Raw genomic sequence first — 22,962 nt, forward strand, 5'->3', positions numbered from 1 at the left:
TTCAGATTTAATGTAAAAATGTGTGTCTTGAATATGTTTGTAAAAGCAGCCAGGTTCAGAGTTAAATATATATCACCAACCAGAGTCAATTCCAGAAGTATGATCTTGCTACTAAGAAAGTCCAGCTTCTTGCTTCACTAGAGTGAACCCATTAGAGTCACTTCATATTCTCCTACAGTTGTTACCATCATTAGAATTCTTGCTTGTTTCAAATCTATCAGGACTTTACAGCTAAAATTCCAGCTAGAGTCTGTGTTTCAAAACAGGCCTCCCCAGCTATCATTTTTCCTTTGCTGGAAAGCTACTTAAGCATTTACAGTGCTTAGATGATTTGGCCCCTGGAAGTAGGACAACTAGCTAAACTGCTGATTAGTTACTTACACAATTTTTGTATCATCTGTATCACTTCTTTCATGGGAATTTCCCAGGACTAAAATTTGCAGAACCTTTTACTGGCATTTATGACAGTGTTAGATACATGGAAATCTCAACCTAATATGAATTTCATTTATTGTATCAGTCCCTCACACCTCAGACTCAAAATTCCACAGGTTCAGCTTTTAAGCTATATCTTCCTCCATTTATGGGCTGGTGCTTCTTGCCAAATCAGTGTCAATAAGAGACTAATTTCACCGATCAATGATGGATTCTAACATTTGTAGCAAATCTGTGCTAATAAATCTTAGGACTCATCTATATACAAGTTTTGTATGTATTTAAATATATTGGTTTAGAAGCCAGAATAGTTAAATCAGTACAAACCCCTAGTGTGGCTACAGTTAAACCATTAGGAGTTGCTTACAGCAGTATAGCTTATTCTTGTAAATTTATATGAGCACCTTTATATAAGAACTTTTTACACATGATAGGGTTGTTCCAATGTAATTATATTGGTTTCTAAACCAACGTAGGTAAAACAGGTATAAAAACCGTGTGTAGACCAGTTCTTAAATTCAAGCCAGTGTTCGTTCACAAGTCTGGCATAATTCATATTTTCAGTTTCAAACTTCCTTTACTGTTGTTTAACCACTTGGATTTAAACAAAAATTATAGGACTAACCATACCAGCTAACTAAAGGCCTGTGCCTTTGACTTGATATTAACTTGTTCCTTGAACTTGGTGAAGGGTTGCCAATAGACACCTGTGAAGATCTGTCCTGATTTTCCTTAAATGCACTAGCACTCTTTCCTTTTATGGCAAACAGTCTTGCTGTACCAGCATTTGATAGGATTGCCCTTTATTGCAGAATTGATATTGTATTTTATTTTGCAAACTGCATGTGACATTTTTTCCAAACCTCTCAGATATTTCGTGTGTCTAATTAGAATCCCTTTTCTTATCATGAATATTAGATTCAGAATTATACTAATAAGATTCAGGAGATATTCCTTCCACTTTCCTCAGAAGTGGTTGTTTTTACCTCTGTCCTGCTGTATAATTCTAGCTCTGTAGTAAGATGCACAGTCTCACAAAGTTTCTCTGCCTCCATTTGTCAATTTTAATTTGTAGTCCTTCTCCAGCTGGGCACCAATATATCAGCCATTGCTAGTCTGTCCTAGGTAGATGCACTGGTATGTGGTTATGCTGTCAGCTACATCAATCTGTACAGGTTCTCTGATAGCTCAGGCGAACTTCTTTCCTTCTCCTCCTTGCTCTTAGCTGGACTCTGACCAACTGAACCTGATGACTGGCCCTCAAACCATTTAACAAGGGCTTGCACTAAGTCTGGAGAATTCAGTTTCTTTTCTGTGGATAAAATCTGCAACTGTGTCAGACCTGGTCCACTTAAGTTACCAGATAACTCCTCACCCTCTTCTATCCCCCACCCATTTATTTGGCATGCAATGTTACATTAGGCTCAATAAACTTTGGAGGAAGACCTCCCTTCAAAGGCAGTAAGTTGAGAAGGGACAATCTGATCTCCCCGCTCTGAGCCCTGCAGAGAGCGCTCACATCCAAGGACACTGTGTAACAGCATAGAAAAGCCTTCTAAAATGTGTGTCTTACCCAAAGTCTCTTTCTTTTCCTGTCCCTCGTTCAAATTGTTAACTTCCAAAGTGGTCTGAAAACCTCGGATATTCTATTCAAAGTGATTTGCAAGGTTCTTAAGGATCTCTCTGTTATTTCTCCATTAGTAAATTTCAGGGTAGTCAAAGATTTCTTTCTTTTTTATTTCTTGGAAATGTTAAGGTCTATAATTTTCAAATTAGTGCTCTTGGTCACTTCAGTCAACTTCTTCTTCCGATTTCATTGCTTGTATGTCTCTTCATGATCTCCAGCTAGCCTCTTTTAATATAATTCTCATTTTTATCTGAGTGATTTGATCTATGCTTTAAGATCATCTTTCATATGTTGCTTATTTGGCTTTATATCTTCTTGACCAGGTTTCACAGCTTTCAATTCTGTGTTGGCAGTTTCTTGGCCAGCTTTCATTTCCCATTGACCAGCCATAATTTCTGTCTGAATATAAGCTAAGTCCTCCATCTCCGTTCAAATAAAAATCAGTCAACCTTTCCAACTAAAAAATAATTATCATTCACTCAAACACAAGCTTTGTAACAATTTCCAAGTGGTCAGGAATAATAATACATTATGGTAGTCTATTTTATTTACAGTAGACTGTGGAATACAGATTTGAGCAGAAATGTATATCAGAATAATAAAATAGCACAGCTTTAGTCCATTTATTCACAAAGAATAATTTTTTTCAAGGAACAAATGGTGTGTTTTCTCAGACAGCACATACACACTCCTGTTCAGCTCCAGTTTGTTTGTAAGTGCCCATTTTAGTGATAGTTATATAAATGTTAAACAACAATGGCAAAAGCACCAAACAGCCACCACCAGTTCGAGCCCTACTTTCTAGGTGCTATTTAAACCTATAATGAATGACGGACCCTGCCTCAAAAAGCGTACCATCTACGAATTGTGTGCACCAAATGCTCAGCTCAGCTATTTTGCCTTGGGAGGTTATACTAGTAGTTTCTCTCTTTGTCTAGATTCACTTTATCTAGAGATGGCTTGCACCATTAAAGGAAATCCACTTGAATTTAAGTGGGTTTAGTGAACTTTCCTTTTAAAGACAATGATGTGGTGAGTATTTTCAGGGCTTGTTAGTTAACCCCATTTATCTTTTAGGCAGATATTTTTGTTGGGGGGGATTCCTTTCCATTTTACATAGAACTTGTTTTATTCAATACCTGCCAGTTCTACTTTTTGGTCTCAGTCACAGTTCATTCTATGGGAAGAATACAAAGTATTAGGAATGTCTTGTTTCCATTTTTCTCTTCTGCCTTCTTGACTCCTAAGCATCTCATAATCTTCTCATGTTTTAGCTATTTTTCTTTCACTGATACTAGACAAACAAGTTATTGAAGTGTTTTTGTCATTCCCTCCCTTGCCTCCAATTGATGTTTGTAAGGCACTTAACACTCCACCAGGTGGGTTAATTTACTATACTGGTAAATCAGGCTATTTGGAGTGTCTTGAAACACTGACATGTTTTCAGCTTGAATATCAGATGTCTCCATCCCAAAGGAAAGAATTCTTGCCAAAGCTTTGTTTATATCGATGCCAGGTGCAATCTGGCACAACAGTGGTAGTGACACATGAACACTAAACAGTTTGTAAAAATTCCGCTTCCAAATGAAATCTGTATGCCATATACAAGAGTCAGGTAAAAGTCTTACTACGCCATTAGTCTGGTGCAGAAAGTATTCCTTAACAGACGAGCAAGGTATTAAACTGGCTTCTAGGCTCTTTTTACCATGATTGGTGACTTCTGAACTTCAATTTCTTCACTGAAAATTGTTTTTATTTTGCTTCTTTTAGACTTTTCATAGCTGTACTGAGCAGAAATGTTGTAAAAGATTGTTATAATTACTATGCTTATTGCTTAATTTTGTTTATGGAGCTTATGTCTACAACATACAAAAGAACAGGAGTACTTGTGGCACCTTAGAGACTAACAAATTTATATGAGCATAAGCTTTTGTGGGCTACAGCATGTAGTGTAGTGGAAAATACAGTAGGAAGATATATATATGTATACACAGAGAACATGAAACAATGGGTGTTACCATACACACTATAAGGAGAGCGATCAGTTAAGGTGAGCTTTTATCAGCAGGAGAGAAAAAGAACTGTTAGTAGTGGTAATGAAAATGGCCCATTTCCAGCAATTGACAAGGAGATGTAAGGAACCGTAGGGGAGGGGGGAAATAAGCATGGGGAAATAGTTTTACTTTGTGTAATGGTCCATCCACTCCCAGTATTTATTCAAGCCTAGTTTGATGGTGTCCATTTTGCAAATTAATTCCAATTCAGTAGTCTCTCGTTGGAGTTTGTTTTTGAAGCTTTTTTGTTGTAATATTGCGACTTTTAGGTCTGCAATCGAGTGGCCAGGGAGACTGAAGAATCTGTCCTATCTCGGGCCCTCTCATTCTGCCCCTCAACCCCCACGAACAAGATACAATTCTGTAGTGACCTAGAATCCTATTTTCGACGTCTCCAACTCAAGGAATATTTCTAAAACACCTCTGAACAACATATTAACCCACAGAAACCTTCCTTCCAACACTACAAAAAGAAGGATTCTGGGTGGACTCCCTCTGAAGGTCAAAACAACAGACTGGACCTCTACACAGAGTGCTTCCACCGACATGCACAGGCTGAAATTGTGGAAAAACAGCATCACTTGCCCCATAACCTCAGCCATGCAGAACACAATGCCATCCACAGCCTCAGAAACAACCCTGACATCATAATCAAAAAGGCTGACAAAGGAGGTGCTCTCATCATCAAGAATAGGTCGGAATATGAATGAGAGGCTGCTAGGCAGCTCTCTAACTCCACATTCTACAGGCCATTACCCTCTGATCCCACTGAGGGTTACCAAAAGAAACTACACCATCTGCTCAAGAAACTCCCTGAAAAAGCACAAGAGCAAATCTGCACAGACACACCCCTAAAACCCCAACCAGGGGTATTCTATCTGCTACGCAAGACCCACAAACCTGGAAATCCTGGATGTCCCATCATCTCAGGCATTGGCACCCTGACAGTAGGACTGTCTGGCTATGTAGACTCTCTCCTCAGGCCCTACGCTACGAGCACTCCCAGTTATCTTTGAGAAACCATTGACTTCCTGAGGAAAGTATAATTCATTGCTGATCTTCATGAAAACACTATCCCAGCCACCATGGATGTAGAAGCCCTCTACACAAACATTCCACACAAAGATGGACTACAAGCTATCAGGAACACTATCCCTGATAAAATGTCATGGCAAACCTGGTGGCTGAATTTTGTAACTTTATCCTCACCCATAACTATTTCACATTTGGGGACAATGTGTACCTTCAAGTCAGTGGCACTGCTATGGGTACCTGCATGGCCCCACAGTATGCCAATATTTTTATGGCTGACTTAGAACAATGCTTCCTCAGCTCTCATCCTCTCACACCCCTACTCTGCTTGCGCTACATTGATGACATCTTCATCACCTGGACCCATGGAAAAGAAGCCCTTGAGGAATTCCACCAGGATTTCAACAATTTCCACCCCACCATCAACCTCAGCCTGGACCAGTCCACACAAGAGATCGACTTCCTGGACACTACAGTGCTAATAAATGATGGCCACATAAACACCACCCTATACCGGAAACCTACTGACCGCTATACTTACTTACATGCCTCCAGCTTTCATTCAGACCACACCACTTGATCCACTGTCTACAGCCAAGCTCTACGATACAATCGCATTTGCTCCAACCCCTCAGACAGAGACAAACACCTACAAGATCTCTATCAAGTGTTCTTACAACTACAATACTCATCTGCTGAAGTGAAGAAACAGATTGACAGAGCCAGAAGATACCCAGAAGTCACATACTACAGGACAGACCCAACAAAGAAAGTAACAGAACACCAGTAGCCATCACCTTCAGCCCCCAACTAAAACCTCTCCAGCACATCATCAAGGATCTACAACCTATCCTGAAGGACGATCCATCATTCTTGCAGATCTTGGGAGACAGGCCAGTCCTTGCTTACAGACAACCCTCAAACCTGAAGCAAATACTCACCAGCAACCGCACACCACACACCAAAAACACTAACCCAGGAACCTATCCTTGCAACAAAGCCCGTTGCCAACTCTGTCCACATATCTATTCAGGAGATAGCTTCATAGGACCTAATCACACCAGTCATGCCATCAGGGGCTCATTCATCTGCCCATCTACCAATGTGATATATGCCATCATGTGCCAACAATGCCCTCCTGCCATGTACATTGGCCAAACTGGACAGTCTCTATATAAAAGAATAAATGGACACAAATCAGACATCAAGAATTATACATTCAAAAACCAGTCAGAGAACACTTCAATCTCCCTGGCCACTCGATTACAGACCTAAAAGTTGCAACATTACAACAAAAAAACTTCAAAAACAGACTCCAGTGAGAAACTGCTGAATTGGAATTAATTTGCAAATTGGACACCATCAAACTAGGCTCGAATAAAGACTGGGAGTGGATGGACCATTACACAAAGTAAAACTTTTTTATTCTCCCCTCCACTCCCCAGTTTCTTACATCTCCTTGTCAATTGCTGGAAATGGGCCATTTTCATTACCACTACAAACAGTTCTTTTTCTCTCCTGCTGATAAAAGCTCACCTTAACTGACCACTCTCGTTACAGTGTGTATGGTAACACCCATTGTTTCATGTTCTCTGTGTATATATATCTTTCTACTGTATTTTCTACTACATGCGTCCGATGAAGTGGGCTGAAGTCCGTGAATGCTTATGCTCAAATAAATTTGTTAGTCTCTAAGGTGCTACAAGTACTCTTGTTCTTTTTGCAGATACAGACTAACACGGCTGCTACTCTGAAACACACAAAAGAAGCACCTCTGGAGGGCTTTTCTATCTTATCCCCTGCAGCAACCAATCCTGATTCAGTAGAAATCTGACAAACATACTGAAGTGCTGCAGCACTATGTGCCTTGAAAAAGATTTCCCAGACTGAACTACATCCCAGGCCAGCTCCAAGATAGGCCTCCACTCACAAAGGTGCTACATGCTAAGGTAAGGGTTAGGTTACTGAGTACACACACAGAAAAAATGATTGTCTTACTCAATGAGAGAGTCATGAACGTCATAACAAGCAATTCTTCTGCCCACCAAACTACATAACATCAACACCCTGACCATCCTTGCTCAATGGGGTAGGTAGCATATCATCATCTAATTTCTGCAACACTAATTTTAAATGTAGGGTCATAGTCCCAAGGCCTTGGCTACACTGGCACTTTACAGCGCTGCAACTTTCTCGCTCAGGGGTGTGAAAAAAAACACCCCCCTGAGCACTACAAGATACAGCGCTGTAAAGCGCCAGTGTAAACAGTGCCGCAGCACTGGGAGCGCGGCTCCCAGCGCTGCAAGCTAAACCCCATGAGGAGGTGGAGTACATGCAGCACTGGGAGACCTCTCTCCCAGCGCTGGCGCTGCGACCACACTCGCACTTCAAAGTGCAGCCATGGCAGCGCTTTGAAGTTTCAAGTGTAGCCATACCCCTAGACACAACGGTGGTAAAGGACCATGTGAAATGCAGCCTTTCAGAATAGGTTATTTAACAAACACGGTTTTTGTTTTGTGACTATATTCTAAGTGAGCAATACTGCAAGATTAAGGACCAACTGGCATAAATCAGCATACAACGGAGCTATAGCAATTTACATGAACTGAGGATCTGGCCCTTGGAAATCAATTACATACTTAAGCAGCAGACAAATTCTTAATTTAATCACAAGAACAAAATTAGGACTAACTTGCTATCACTGTTATTTATATTACAGTAGCGCTGGTCCTAGAGACTCAAACCAAGTCTGAGCCTTCTCTAAAGAGTGACAGAAGCAAGTGGAGGGAACAATTAGAAGAGAACATTTTACAAAGACTAGTTGTGTGCACAATCCATAGGTGTCATATGCAAGTAAGTAGCAGTAATATTAGCTCCCCCCACCGCCTAGCTGTGATCAGCTGGCAGGTTTTGCAGGTATCATGGCAGAAGTGAGTCTTAAAAAGAAATGTGAAGGAAAATAAAAAGTAGCTGTATGGAGTTTTTCAAGTCTTTTTCTCTGGGCTTAAGGGGTAGTAGGAGATACAGTTCCTTTAAAATATAAAATAAACAACTTAATACTTGAACTCAAACTTTAAAAATCATGGATTTTGAATCAGTGCCTTAGTAGAAATGGAAAGACTCAGATTTGCAGATGGTAAGTTCCTGGCTGAAGTCTGAAGGGTCTATATTATAATGGGAGAAAACATGACTACATACACTTTCTTCCTTTGTCCATCTGCCACTCTTATGGTCTAGCGTGGGGGTGATTATATTTAAATTTGGACTGTTTGCAGTCTAATTTCTCATTTCTGCAATTATGTTTGTCACAAAAAAGTATAAACTGGTTTGAAAAACAACTGCAATCTTGGTATTGTGTGACTTAGTAAATAATGGAGTCACTGGAAGGCAAGGCAGACTTCCATGGAAAAGATCTACTCACATCTGCTGCTGGAGTGTATGATGTCAGTTCTAATGGTTGCGTGTGTGTGTGCATACTGAGGAGGAGGATATATTTACAAAGCTTGTTGGTTTTTTCTGGAGTTGAAGATGTAGCAGCATACATAAAAGGGGAGCAAAAAATAATTACTGCAAATGAGATAGTAACACTGATGTTAAATATTTAATGTATTAATATTTAAAGAGCCACCTTATGTCACAACACTCCACTGTTATCCCATCTTTATACAGGAAAATTATATGCTAGTGATTGTGTTTGCCAGAGTTTTCTTCTCTTTCATCATCCTACAACAAAAATGTCTGACAAACAGTGGTAACTACCAGAAAACAATGAGGCAAAATGAAGTGCCAGTCATGGCCACTATGAAGACCCAGTTTGTATACTTCTTCCTCAGTTCACATTCGTACTCAGTAAAAATTATATATGTATATAAAACCTACATACATACATACCACTGACCTCCCAAGTAAAGAAACTATGGCTGGTATTTTCTTCCGGTCAAACCTCACCTCACTGTCTACCGTAAAAAAGTAAAACTTTCTGCCCCCCAAAAGAGAATGTGGACTTACCATACCCAGCAGCTTATAGCATTCTGGCTGGAAAGTGTCCAGTGGCAGTCTCTGTTTCAAGAGGAAACCTTTTCCCCTACTCCAGGGGCATGGAGTGTGGTTCTTTTGCACAGAGTTGGGGGCAGAGTTTGGGAAGCCAGCACCAGGTGGCCAGGACCTCTATCTGCAAAGGTGTATAGCTGTATGAGGGCTCCCATTCTGCCAGCATGTTGGGTTTCCTTGGGGTAAGGGTCAGGTCAAGAGAGGAGCAGATCTATGAATACATGGAATCACTGTTCATGCTCCTCCTGTAGGAGGAGTGCACAGACTACTTTATCTGAGCAGGTCTGCCGTACCTGGACTAAAAGTTGAGAAAGTGAAGATCTCCATGGACAAGGGAGGGAGGGGGACATTGATGAGGGGCATGGATGGATGCAGCTGCTCTCCTACATTCCTGCTCTCTTTCCTTTGCTGCACCCCATCCCGTCTTATCCACCTGCCTCCCCTTAGTCACTCACCCCCCGCTGCCCCCACACAGTGTTTCACTCCAACTGGGCTGGTTAAACTCCAGGAGCAGGGGAGTGAGCAGGGATGAGTGCAGGTGAGATCTGAGCTGATATCATCAGGGCTGTGCACTGGGGGTGGCAAGTGGACTCTGTCTCAATGTGTCAAGCCACCAGCAATTGATGGGCTCCTTCAACCTCCAATTTCTGACACACCTAGGGTTATAGCATCATGAGGAGACTTTGATGATCCTATGGCTCTGTACCCAAAAACTCTGCTCCCCTGATACTGCTGCCGCAGTGCAAGAGGGAGCGGAGGCATTAGTGCTGAAGAAGTTCTTCAAGTGCTGATGCTGGGTGCAGAGGGCGAGGACTGTTCCCTACTGAAAGCTCAACAAGGAGCTCTGGTGTCTTCCACACCAGATCTCTCACCCCAGCATGCAACTATTTCCTCAGTTCCCCTGTACACCCCCATTCAATGGCCCTGCCTCTGCAAAGGTCCACTCACCCTGCATGAGACCCGAAAGCCCACACTGCCCCTGATATATGGCCCTCAGTTCTTTTGGCTCTCAACAGGACTGCTGCATGGTGCCAAAGGAGCAAAGGCAGCAGCACTGAACATTTCTTCTCCTTCCTCCTGATCTATGCACGTTCCCCATTCTCCCCCCAGGCCATCCACACTGTCTCAAAGACCCCTTTGTCCTCAACTATCCTCCAGTTCCCTGCCCCCATACTCTCTAGTGCCCAGGCTGGTTCCGAGGGATCCAGTCTAGCAGCAGTGAAGGGTAGAAGTAGCTGGCTGAACCTGTCAGTTAGCTCAGCTTTTCCATGCAGAAAGAGAAAGTAACTGTTCTTATGTATACGTTTTAAGAGGGGCCTAAGTGTAAGATGTTATGGGACTGAATGTGCATGGGTGCTTTTAGGGACTGTGATTCTTTAACTAGAGGAGTCTGAAAAACATCATAATTTGAGAGGAAATTTAAAAGGGGCTCATTTTAAAATGTCATTCTGTCAGAGTTGGAAAATATTTAAGCAAAAAATAAAAATAAAACAGAAAATTCAACTGGCCCATAAAGAAAGAGTGACTTATCGGAGACTAAACTCACCTAATAAAGTATGACAGTGTGGGATTTTACTACACTGCACTGGGGAGTGAGCCTTCTAGCCTGGACTGACAGACTTGTGGCAGTGGGGCTCACATTGGCTTGAGACATTGCAACTAGGACTGGAACTCAGGCTCTCAAGCCTAGCTATGAGGGTCAGAATAAAGAAATAACCTTCAGTATCACCTCCTCTCCTTATATCTTTCACTTTTCTTTTGTTTTTCCTTCTAAATTTAGATTCTGTTGAACTTTGTGGGTCATATTTGTCTTTCACAGAAATGTTCTCAGTCCAGTATAGCACACAGGTGGACACTGCAGTATAAATTTCTCTTCTCTATTCATGTGCAACCTATGTTTACATGATACGTGCAGGACTGTAGGGCTTTTTTAGTTGTTTGTTTTTAAATATATAAAAATTAATAATACTTTCAGATGAAGAAAATATAAAGGTGTGGGACAATATGTGCCATTATTCTGAGGATCAGATTCTGCAGTTAAAATTGTAGTGTAAAAACATATCCACCGAATCATCACTGCCTTGCACCTTATTTGTCATTTACACTTGTGCAAAGTGGGTGTAAAATTCTACTATTCTGATTTGGCAGCATTTCATACCCACTTTGCACAAGTGTAAATGACTATACAAGGTGCAAGACAGTGGAGAATGAGAGTTATAGCTTTAATGATCAAGAATGATGTAATGTATTTTCATCTGAATTGTGATATTTATCTTAACTAAAAAGCATACACAAATTAGCTCTAATTTGCATGATGTGTTAATTATTTTACTCAAGATACTGGCTAATGTCATGTTCAGATCTCATCATTATATGCTTGTGCTTTCTGAGAAACTAGTTAGGAGGCTTAGTATTAAATCTGTCTTCAAATGTGAAGTTTGTTCAACAAGGCAATGGCTATGGGATTACACACTTTGCTTCAGGATTCTTAGTAGCACATGCCTACTATTAAGATGACGTAGCAAGACAAATTCAGCAATGAGTTGAAAATAGCCGAGCTACTAAAATGTCTTTAAAAATCTGTCTTTAATTAAAAAAATAAGGAAGAAAAATATATCCAGTTAGGAAGTAATTACAGACAACATTTGCAAGCCTTGTTGCTTAAATTGAGGCTCCTAAATCCATGTTTAGGCACCTAAATAAAAGTGGTTTGAGGTTCAGAATGACTGAACAACTGCAGCCCTTAGCAATGGAGTCTTTGCATTAGAGACAGGCAATTTCTGTCAACTAAGTATCTTGTGACTTGTCTACATGGTGCTGCTATGGGGGTGTGAATAGTAGAGTGCTCTAATGTATTGCACTCTAACTCCCCCATGTAGAACCAGATGGTGCAAATTAGAAGGTAGTTAGTTCGTGTTAACATAGTCCTATTTGAAATCTTTTAATTTTCACCAGCAAGCGTTTACACAGAGCTGTTGGAGCGCAATATGTTAGAGCATGCTACAGTTTCCCACCTCCCTGGGTACTCTGGACTGTGGTTCCATTTAGACACACCTTACTTGAGACTTCTATTTACCTGATTACCTAGAGATTCTGCATCTACAGGTTCTAATCCTAGCAGGCTTGACTCAGCTCTTCTTTCTTCCAAGGAAGATATATTGTGTTCCACGTATTCTCCTATACTCATTTGGACAAACCCTGGTGGTGAAGTTCCATTTCCAGCGTGGTTTCAAAGACCTCATGGCACTTATTGTACAAATAAGAGTATGCCCCAATATCTATGGCCAAAATGTTCTCCACCCCATCACGGTAGTAAAGTGTCTTCTGTATCTTCCTAGCTAGTAGCTCCCACCCCATACAAAATGCAAAATCCTTTCTTACTGTGGAGAATCTTAACATTTATCATCATAAGAAAATTATGCTAACAATAGTGGATCTTTCAGAATAAAGTTGAATGTCACGTTAGACTAATATTTTTTGATGGGCTGAACATAGGAAGGAGATTTCATGCTCTGCTGCTTACTGATTAAGAACTACTTACTGTATATACAATAAATAAGCAGAATTTTTTTTAGTAAAAAAGGGAAGCACCAGAGAAGGGGGCTGGCTTATGAATGGGTATAGAGAGGGAGAGATAGGACACAGCCCCTCCCCGCAACAGAGAGAGCAAGGAGAGGCAGCACAGCCAGCAGAGCCAGAAGAGAAGAGATGGGGCCAGAGTCTCTTCGCTTTTGGCCACGCTGCTCTCCCCCCAGCCTCCGAAGCAGTTGCAGCTCTGGGGCTGGCAGGCTACAGCCGCGCCGCCCGGCCTGGCCCGCTGGAACATGCTGCGGCCACACCACCCGGCCCAGCCCGCTGGAACATGCTGCGGCCGCGCCGCCCGGCCTGCCGGAGCAGCTCCAGCTAGGCCAGAGACATCCTCCCCAGATAAGGTGGGATGGGAAGAGTGTGGGGGTTCCTGGCTAAGGGTGGGGTCAGGTAGGGGATGGTCACAGGGGTTACTCCCCTGACCCTCAGCTTCTCCCTACCAAAAAATTTCCCCACCAGTTGCTGTCCCAGACTGTCGGGCTAAGCAGCTGGCACAGTAGGACACTTTGTTTGCTTAGGTTTACCTCCATGCCTGCGAGCGCTCGAGGTAAACAAACCACCTCGGTCTGCCAGCAGCTTATCCTCATGGCCCGGGAGCCAAAGTTTGCTGACTCTTGAATTATAGGGTTGGCTTATGAATGGGTCATAAAATTTTCCATTTTTACTTATCCATCTTGGGGAGGTTGGCTTATAAATGAACCGGCTTATGATCGAGTATATGCGACATTTATTTAAATTTATTTTAAATACTCCCAGAGCTCTGAATGGATGCATTTTAAATAAGTCAAAAACAAAATCAATAAAATTCCTGAATAAGATTACTCTGAAAAGGCACTCTGTACAGACCGCACTGTGAGGCTTCATGATTATTGTTATTCAATGACTTCCAGATCAAATTATCTCCATTTACAAGAAAGAAGATTTTCTTCTAACTGCCAGCACTGCAAACCTGGGATTCCAGCAAACACAAGCTATGTTCTTTCAAGTATGAATTACTGGCATAATCAGTAATATAGATCCCCCAGATCAGGTTCAAATTCTCTTCAAATTCTGCCCTTTGTTATTCATGGATAAATCCACTATCTCTTACAGGGTTGTGTAGCAGGTGTAACCAGAAGCAGAATTTGGGCATATTACTGGAAATTAGTTAAAAATTCTACTGATGGATGAGCTGTCACAGAATCCAGCTCTCTCTCACTCAGAGATGAACTGGCACGGTGGGGCTAACAGGATAAAAAATAATAAAAACAATTTTTGTCGTTCTGGAGAACAGATCTACTTTTGAATACACAGAGGGACCAGATCGACTGAGTAAAAAGATTATAGACTCAGACTTGGTGTCTGCAGTGTGAACCCCTTCCACTCCCAAGCCCTCAGGCACTGATCTGAGATGAAAAGGTTGACAGGACACTGGAGCTGACAATCAGCTACTCCCAATTTACAGAATACTAATCATATATACTTACAATATCAAGCTACTGCAAAATGGAATTAGGATAGAAAAATGGGTATGGAGTCAGAATGACAATTTAACCAATTGCATGCTGCAAGAAATTTTAAGCTTTCAAGACTTCCTTGTTTATCTGATTCCAGATCTCTGTTTTAATTAAAACTCATTTTGGACAGGGAAAACACGACTTTAAGTTGCCTTGGACAGCAAAACTGTCACGTGGACCATAAACAAAAATAAATGACCAAACACTTATAAACTATTTATAAATGGCAAAATAGCGAGAGAAGTGCCTATTGTGTTCTAGTAGGCATCTGTGTTTGTTCTTATTTACATCTTCACTAATTGATCTGGAAGAGGAAGTAAACAGCATGTTAATGAAACTCCCAAATGACATTAAAATGTGATGAACTGTAAATACCAGTAAAGAATGAGAAATAATACAAAGGAACTCAGAGATTAGAAACAAAATCCAACACCACAGATAACCAATGAGGAAGATAAGCCAGCAAAGCAATAATGCAAAAAGGGACTTAGGGCTAACACGGATGTCAAATTAGATAAGAATTTACAATGTGACATGGTAGCAAAAAAGCTCAATGAGGATGCATCATGTCACATAATGGAGAGGTAAACATCTCCCTTTCTCTATACAGCCTTGGTGGAACAGCACCTGCAGTAATTTCCCCCTCCCCCCAATTCTAGGCACCTCATTAACAGAAAGAGATTGATAAATTGGAGGGAGTTCATAAAGGAGCAGGAAAGATGGGTTGGAAGGATAGATGTAAAGAGGAAAGATTAAAAGAGTTAAATACGTATAGCTTGGCTAAACTATGACTCAGACGGAAGACATGATAAACACATACTAATATCTTAATAAACACTAAGAGGGAGGAATTATTTGGCACAGTAAAAAGAGAGTATTAGTAGTATCATGGTATAAACTTAAGAATGTGAAAATTTTGGATGAATAGCATGAAAAAAAATCCTTAAAGTGAGATTGATTGGTCTGTGCAATAGTCTGCTAAGAGAAATGGTTGAAGCTGATTGCATGGTACATTTAAAGTTAAACTGGATAAAATAATGTGTATAATATACAGTCCTGTACTGGTAGGGGGATAGACTGGCTGACCTAATAAGTTGTCTGTCATCTCTGAAGTGTCAAGAATGAATTTATCTTGTGATATAACTAAGATTCAGGTTTGGAACACAGTAAGATATTTTAATATCCTTTTGAGGTCAAAAGTTTAAGAACCGAACGAAAACAGAGCTGTGGAAATCCAGAGAAATATAATTTACTTGCACTATCCTACATGTGCTAAAGAATCTTAAGAACGAGTACTGGAATGAGGAACTATCTACCATTACGGCAAATAGAAGGGACTCAGGTGTATCCAACATAATCCTCCCACCCTAAAGGAAAGAGGTGACATAGTATCTACTTCTCCATGTTCTTGTATTGAGAGCAAGTAAGATGAGGCAGATTGGGGCAGATTCAAATGACCCTGTTTTTCTGTAATACTGAAATAATGTCTTTAGTGTAGTTGAGAGACAAGGTGGTTGAAGTAATATCTTTTATTTGACCAACTTATGTTGGTGAGAGAGACAAGCTTTTGAGCTTATACAGAGTTCTACTTCAGGCCACTCTCTTCCCTTACTCACCAACACCACTCTATGGCAGTGTGGTTAATGAATAACATAGTACTAATTTATCAGCTTCAGAAGAAAGAGGATGTGTAGTGTTACCCAGTGCTAAGTGGAATTTAGATTTATGCAGCTCATCATTTGCAAAGCTTGGATAACAACCCTTGGGACTACTATTTGAGTAAGAGATTTTACTATTGATGGTTTACATTAGTCTTATCTGATAGGTGCTCACAAAATGTTATAGTGCAGTTATGGTTGAAAATATCACTAGTTACACTTTAAAGAAATACTATTGCTAACTGTAGAAATTCAAAAACCAAGAGACAGTAAAAAAAAACCACCACAAGATTACCTTTAAAATCATGAAGGTTTTTAAAAAATCCTATTTATTTTGATCTGTTTTCTGATTTTTGAGTTCTCAGAGGGCATGTGTGTTTGTAACCCACTTCTTTCCTCCCTTTACCCTTTGACTCATGGAAAGGATGTTAGATATTTCCCCAGCAACACTTCCTGTTCACCAGCTCTTTCCCCTATTTTCCCACAGTGCCCCAGACACTATCCCTGCTTAGCTCCCTCCACCTTGACCATCTCTATCTCTGTTCCACTTTGCCATATTGTTCCTATCCATCTCTGTCTCCATTGTACTGTTCCTGCCTTCTATCCAGCTCCCTCTGCCCATGGTCCTGGCTCTCTTGATCCCAGCAGCAATGGAGGAGCAGGGAGAGTTCAGTTAGTGAGGGGCATGCGGCCCTGGAGACTCTTCTTCTGTCCACCTTCTGAGTCACCTATGCTCCTTCCAAGTGCAGCACTAACCAGGAAATGAAGAGGGTGGTTAGAACCTGACTCTGCTGCCTGCCCTAGGCCAGCTCCCGGCTGCTCCATCTGCCTGCTCCATGGGCTGCTGCTTCCCTGCTCCTTATAGGTTGTGCGCAACAGGGGAGTAGACTTCCACCAGAAAGGAAGCAAGCTCTGCAGCAGCTTTTCCTGGTGGCAGGCTGAATGGTTGCCAAAAGCTTACAACTCAGTCTGCCATGGTTGGTATCTAGTGGTTGAAGCCAAAACTGCAGCATCAGTTCCTGCAGAGCCTGAAATCCTGAGCTGCTAGGCCCTTCTCACAAGAAGGCAGTAAAAATGCTCCATAATCATGAGAGTCATGAACATTTTGTGAGAGCTGGCAACCTGAAATAAAAAAACAAGACAACACCAATCAGAAAATCCCTGTGCTCTTGATGTATCTTTTGTAGCCGCAATAGCTTGAGGAGATTATTTCTGTCATATTCTTTGACTTAATGTAACAGGTGTTCATAGCCATATAAAACAATAGATGGAGCAAAAGAAAAAATCTTTCCCAGATAAGGGATTAGCCAGCCTCAAGCAACTCACTTTTTTTGGCTGAAGAGCGAGATGGGAGAGACTGAAAAATTCTGCAAAGGCATCCTAAATCAAAGTTGAGGAAGAGAAGTTTGTGAGAACTCTTGAGACTGAAGAAAACGCTGTCAGTGCTGGTGAGAAAGGGAAAACAGGAAGAGGCTTGTGGAGGTGAAGTTCCAAATTTAGTGTGAGCAACTGAGTAGGGAGTGTGATACCAGAATGATGCACGAGGAACTCATGCCTGCAAAAACAAAAGACACTTCACGAACAGGAAAAGGCCAGCTATTCAGACATGCTCATCCTCTGTATTCCTGCATTGTGGCATCTTGGGAATCAGCCTTTGATATAGCCTTGTATTAAGGCCAAATCTGAAATGACTACTTTGAAGTCTGCTCCAATCCCTTCCCCCCACCGCCGCCATATCTTTGTTCAAATTCAGGCATTTACACTAGAATACCCACTGTCATGCTGGAGAGAGCTGGTGACTACTAGCAAGCATGTCTGATCTATGGGCAGGCAGACTTCACTGAAGCTGGTGAAGGTGCTAGGACATGGAAGAAGAAATTAAGCTCCTTTATGGTGTCCAATAGCTGAAACAGAAGCCACCATCCAAAGCACTGACCATATGGAAGGCCTGAGCAAGAACTAAGAAAATAAGTGGTGTTTCCCTAGGACTGATTACCAGAAAGTCATCAGAATGGAGCCTGAAAAGCCGTGAGAAAGCTGAGCAGCACTGGTAGCATGACTCTGAGAGGAAGCAAAGAAAGAGAGCTTCTTCTGGGAAGGGTGCTGGCTCAAAAAGCAGGCCAGGAATTGTGAGCAAGTAAACTGCATCGTACTGTGTGTTCAAGGAAACAGGATTCATAGATTCATAGATTCTAGAACTGGAAGGGACCTCGAGAGGTCATTGAGTCCAATCCCCTGTCCTCATGGCAGGACCAAATACTGTCTAGACCATCTCTGATAGACATTTATCTAACCTACTCTTAAATATCTCCAGAGATAGAGATTCCACAGCCTCCCTAGGCAATTTATTCCAGTGTCTAACTACCCTATCAGTTAGGAACTATTTTCCTCATGTCCAACTCTATAATCTACTTGCTGCGTTTAAGCTGTCAAGGTTCCCCCCACTTCTGCTTTAGGGTACGATGTTGGGGACCTGCATGGACACTTCTAAGCTTTATTACAAGCGTGAATCTGGCTACACTGCCGACCATCCAGCTTTTCAGGTCTGGAGCACTCCTTCCCTCAAATTTTCCCTCCCTGGTTGCCTTGAGGATTCACCATTCCCTGGTGAACACAAGATCCAACCTCTGGATCTTAACCAAGGAGCAATTACCATCTCCCTCTCCCCCCCCCTCCCTGCGTGAGTCCGCTCCAATCCCTTGTGGATCAAAGGCAAAAATCCTCGGTATAGAAAAAAGCTTTATTAAAGAAAGGACGTGAAGAAACCCTCTGGAGAGGATTAACATACCAGCTACTTTCTCACAGACAACAGATTCAGACAAAGGATGTTCCCCTGGGCACAACTTTTTACACAAAGAAAAAAATCCAAATACCCATTTTGATAATTCCTTAATGATACCAGCCAAGTTACAAGCAATAAATACATCTATTTATCCCTTCTCAAACTTACTACTCTGTAAGAGGCTGTTCTTTGATCTTTTTCCTCCGGCTGAACTGAACTCTAAACAAAGGAAACTTCCCTCCTTCCTTTTTGAACATCTTGTTCCCACATTGGTTCTCTCGGTCAAGGTGTTAGTTGCTAGGTGACTTTTTAACCCTTTATAGGTAAAGAGGCATTACCTACCATCTGTTATGCATGTCATTGCTTCTTGTTCTAATCATTAGGGCTAGGTGACAGTTTTCTCCCTTCTCTCTGCACCCTTTTAGATACCTGAACTGCCTACATGTCCCCTTTCTCAGTCTTCTTCCTTCTCCAAAACTAACAAACCCAATTCTGTTCACCTTCCTTCTAGGGTCATGTTCTTTCACGACACTTAACTCATTCTTGTTGCTCTTCTCTGGACCCTCTTCATTTCTCACATTCCTTTAAATGCGTGCCCAGACTGGACACAATCCTCCGTTGAGGCCTAACCAGCACGAGTGAGCGAGAATGACTTCTCGTGTCTTGCTCACAACACATCTATTTATGCATCCCAGACTCAGTTTGCTTTTTTTTTGCAACCGTATCCCACTGTGACTATATTTAGCTTGTTCCACTATGACCCTAGATCCCTTTCTGCCGATATGCTTCCATAGACAGTTTCTTTTCCCTTCTGTATGTGTGAAAACTGTTGTTCCTGCCTAAGTGGAGCCTTTGCATTTTGCTCTTTATTAACTTTTATCCGTTTACCTCAACCATTTCTCATTTTCCAGATCATTTTGGATTATGACCTTGTCCTCCAAGCAGTTTGCAATCACCTCCCAGTGTTGGTATCATCTGCAAACTAATCAGCTACTTTATAGCACATGCTAGTCGTTGCTAGCTATGAAGCAGAGTCAGTCCCCAAAAGCCCTGCGGAACCCCAACTGCGTTATACTTTCCAGCAGGATTGGGAACTCAATAATAACTCTGCTGAGTTCGGTTATCCAAGCGTTATGCACCCACCTTATGGTTAGCCCATCTAATTGTATTTGCCTGGTTTTATCGATTAAGCATTCCACGAGACCGTATCAATGCCTCACTAGTCTAGATATACCACATCACATTTCCCTTCTCACAGACTCGTTATCCTATCAAAGAAGCTTTCAGATTGGTTTGACACGATTTGTTCTTTACAAATCCATGTGGCTATTCCCTATCCCTTAGCCACCTCAAGTGTTTGGAGATGCTTTCTTAATTACTGCCCACTTATCTTTCCCTGCACGAGTTATTTTTTGATCATGCAGTTCGTCGGTTATCCATGGTTTCTTTGCTCACATTTTCTATTCTTTCAGTTCCAGCGGATAGCTTGCTTTCGGGCCTTAATAGATGTATCCTTTGAAACTGGCCACCTTCCTCAGTCTGATTACATGGGACCCGTGCGTGGTCAGCAGATCTGAGTTTACAACTCGCCTTCTGAATCCACTTCTCCTATTTTGCTGTACTCCCTTCCACCCTTCCTTTCCATTGCAAAACTCTATGGATTTATGATCACTTTCACCCAGCGCCTTCTCTTTTCAGATTCTTACAAGTTCCTCCCTATTTGTTAAAATCAGAGTCTAGACTGACTTCCCCAGTAGCTTTTTAACCTTCTTGAAAATAAAAAGTGTCTGCATGCCGTCCAAAAACTCAGCTTTGGATAGTCTGGTCTCCGCGTGTTATTTCTTCCGTATTTATCTGCGAGAGGTGAAGTCCCCGTTCACCCCAGGTCTTGGGTTTGGAGATTTGAGTTGTTTAAAAAAAGCTCATCACCTCTTCCACCTGGTTAGGTGCTGTAGTAGACTCCTAGCATGAACATCCTGTATTTTTTACCCCTTTTAAGTAACCTGAGCTTCAACACTTCGTCTCTATGGCATCTCACCTCAGTCCAGTGTGTACATTTTTAATATATAGGCAACACCTCCTCCTTTTTTCCCTGTCTATCCTCCTGAGCAGCTGAACTCACACAATTTCCATCAGTTTTATCCACAGTTCAGTGATGCCAACAATGTCATAGTTGTATTTATTTATTAGCACTTCCAGTTCTTCCTGCTTATTACCCATACTTCTCGCATTTGTATATAGGCATCTAAGATACTGGTTTGATCTTGCCTTCCAGTTTTGCCCTGACCCTCCTTTCTCTCTGCCATTATAGCCCACGCTCCCTCTTGTTTCCGACCCATTTCCCAGGTCTCCATGTTCCCCACTTACCTGTTGGCTTCGCTCACCTGTCCCGTCGAACCTAGTTTAAAGCCCCCCTTACTAGGTTAGGTTGTTGTGTGCAAATAGGGTCTTTCCCCTCCTCGAAAGGTGAACACCATCTCTGCCTAGCAGTCCTTCCTTGAATAGCATCCCATGGTTGAGGAAGCCAAAGCCCTCCTGGTGACACCATCTTCGCAGCCAGGCATTCACCTCCATGATGCATCTGTCTCTGCCCAGGCCCCTACCTTCGACAGGAAGAATTGAAGAGAATACCACCTGTGCTCCAAACTCCTTAACCCATACTTCCATAGCCCTGTAGTCACTCTTGATCCGCTCAGAGTCACACCTCGCAGTATCATTTGTGCCCACATGGATGAGTAACATGGGGTAGTAGTCAGAGGGTTGGATAATCCTCGACAATGCCTCTGTAACATCTCAGATACGGGCCCCTGGCAGGCAGCACACCTCCCGAGATGAAATGTCAGGGTGACAGATGGGCGCCTCCGTCCCCCTCAGCAGAGAGTCTCCGATCACCACTACCCTATATTTCCTATTCGCAGTGGTGGCAGCAGAGCTCCCAGCCTTAGGGGTACGAGGCTTCTCCTCCTTTATTGTAGGGGGTGATTCCTTCTCTCCTGTATCAAGATGAACCAGAAGTAACCAGCTGCCAGTGTCCACCCTGAGCCATCTCCTCCTCTACCAGTGGTGTGTCAGCAGTCCTGTGTACTGGGACAGCTACCTCAGCTGTCTCCACATGGACACTGTCCAGGAACTGCTCGTGGGTTCGGATGCTCCTCAACCTAGCCACCTCCTCCTGTAGCTCTCTCACCTGCTGCCTGAGAGATTCCACAAGTAGGCACCTTTCACATTGGATGCCCACCCCCCGCCTGGATATCAGTAAGTGGAAATTGCAAGTTACAGTCTCTGCAAAACCACACCAGGATCTGGGTAGAAGCACCCATGCTCAGGTGCTCTGTCAGGCTACAGGCGCAGGTGGAGGAGACAGAAGCAGTGCTGGCACAGGTGTTGTAGGTCTTCCTAACCATCACAAGCCTTCCCTCTGTCAAACTCCCCTGTCTGCAGCTCCCTGTCAGCTCTGCTGCCCTGGTCACTCTGCCTCTGGCTTTTAAAGCCTGCTTGCCTAGGTCAGTCCCTCCCCCTCATGAGTCACACTGGGGAAGGCCAATCAAAGGCAATCAAGGGAACAAGGTCAGGCACTCAGTTGCAACTGCCACAACAGCTGTAACTGAAACTGAAGTCACCTGAAATCAGAATCACAATTAAAATTCAAACAGTCAAGCACACTCACTCACACCAACAGCTAGTACTCTCACCTGGTAGCCTGTTCAGCAGTGGGATCTCTTGCTCTCCCTCTCAAACTCCCCTGTCTGCAGTTCCCTGTCCGCTCTGTGACTTTGTGTCCAATCTCTGAAGGCTTGTATGATGGAGTGTTTACCCCACACCCAAGTGGAAGGAGTTAATGGAGGCCTAAGGGGCCTGCCACACCCCATCCCAGAAAGGAGAAGAGGAAGTGAGTCCTCTTAGTCTGCGTCCGGCCGGCCCCTTTTTCCGATCACCACCTCGTCACCGTGACAGCCTCTCTCAGTGCGGAGAGGCCGGGGCCGGCCTATTGGTACTTCAACAACAGCTTGCTGGAGGATGTGGGTTTCGTGGCGTCCTTCCGGGAGTTCTGGCTGGCCTGGTGAGGGCAGCAGCGTGCCTTTCCCTCGGCGCGGCGGTGGTGGGATGTGGGGAAGGTGCGCGCCTGGCTCTTCTGCCGTGATTACACCCGGGGTGCCAGCCGATGGAGGGATGCGGCAATAGGGCAGTTGGAACAGGAGGTCTTAGAGCTGGAGAGGCGTCTGGCCGCCAGCCCCGAGGA

The 22,962-nt window shown here is 42.7% G+C and overlaps 1 protein-coding gene and 1 long non-coding RNA gene across 2 annotated transcripts in view; one reads left to right on the forward strand and one right to left on the reverse strand.

Annotated features, from left to right (window-relative positions):
- CLYBL (citramalyl-CoA lyase) overlaps positions 1-22,962 on the reverse strand; it is a 144,457-nt gene that overhangs the window by 41,686 nt on the left and 79,809 nt on the right. The gene's annotated exons all lie outside the window — the stretch shown is intronic.
- The window catches only part of LOC142046090 (uncharacterized), a 19,459-nt gene continuing 10,179 nt past the window's right edge, over positions 13,683-22,962 (forward strand). Inside the window, exon 1 of the long non-coding RNA XR_012655001.1 lies at positions 13,683-13,771. This is a non-coding gene — a long non-coding RNA (uncharacterized LOC142046090). The remainder of the gene's footprint in view (positions 13,772-22,962) is intronic.

This window comes from Chelonoidis abingdonii, chromosome 1 (genome assembly GCF_003597395.2).
Source record: "Chelonoidis abingdonii isolate Lonesome George chromosome 1, CheloAbing_2.0, whole genome shotgun sequence".
Classification (NCBI taxonomy): domain Eukaryota; kingdom Metazoa; phylum Chordata; order Testudines; family Testudinidae; genus Chelonoidis; species Chelonoidis abingdonii.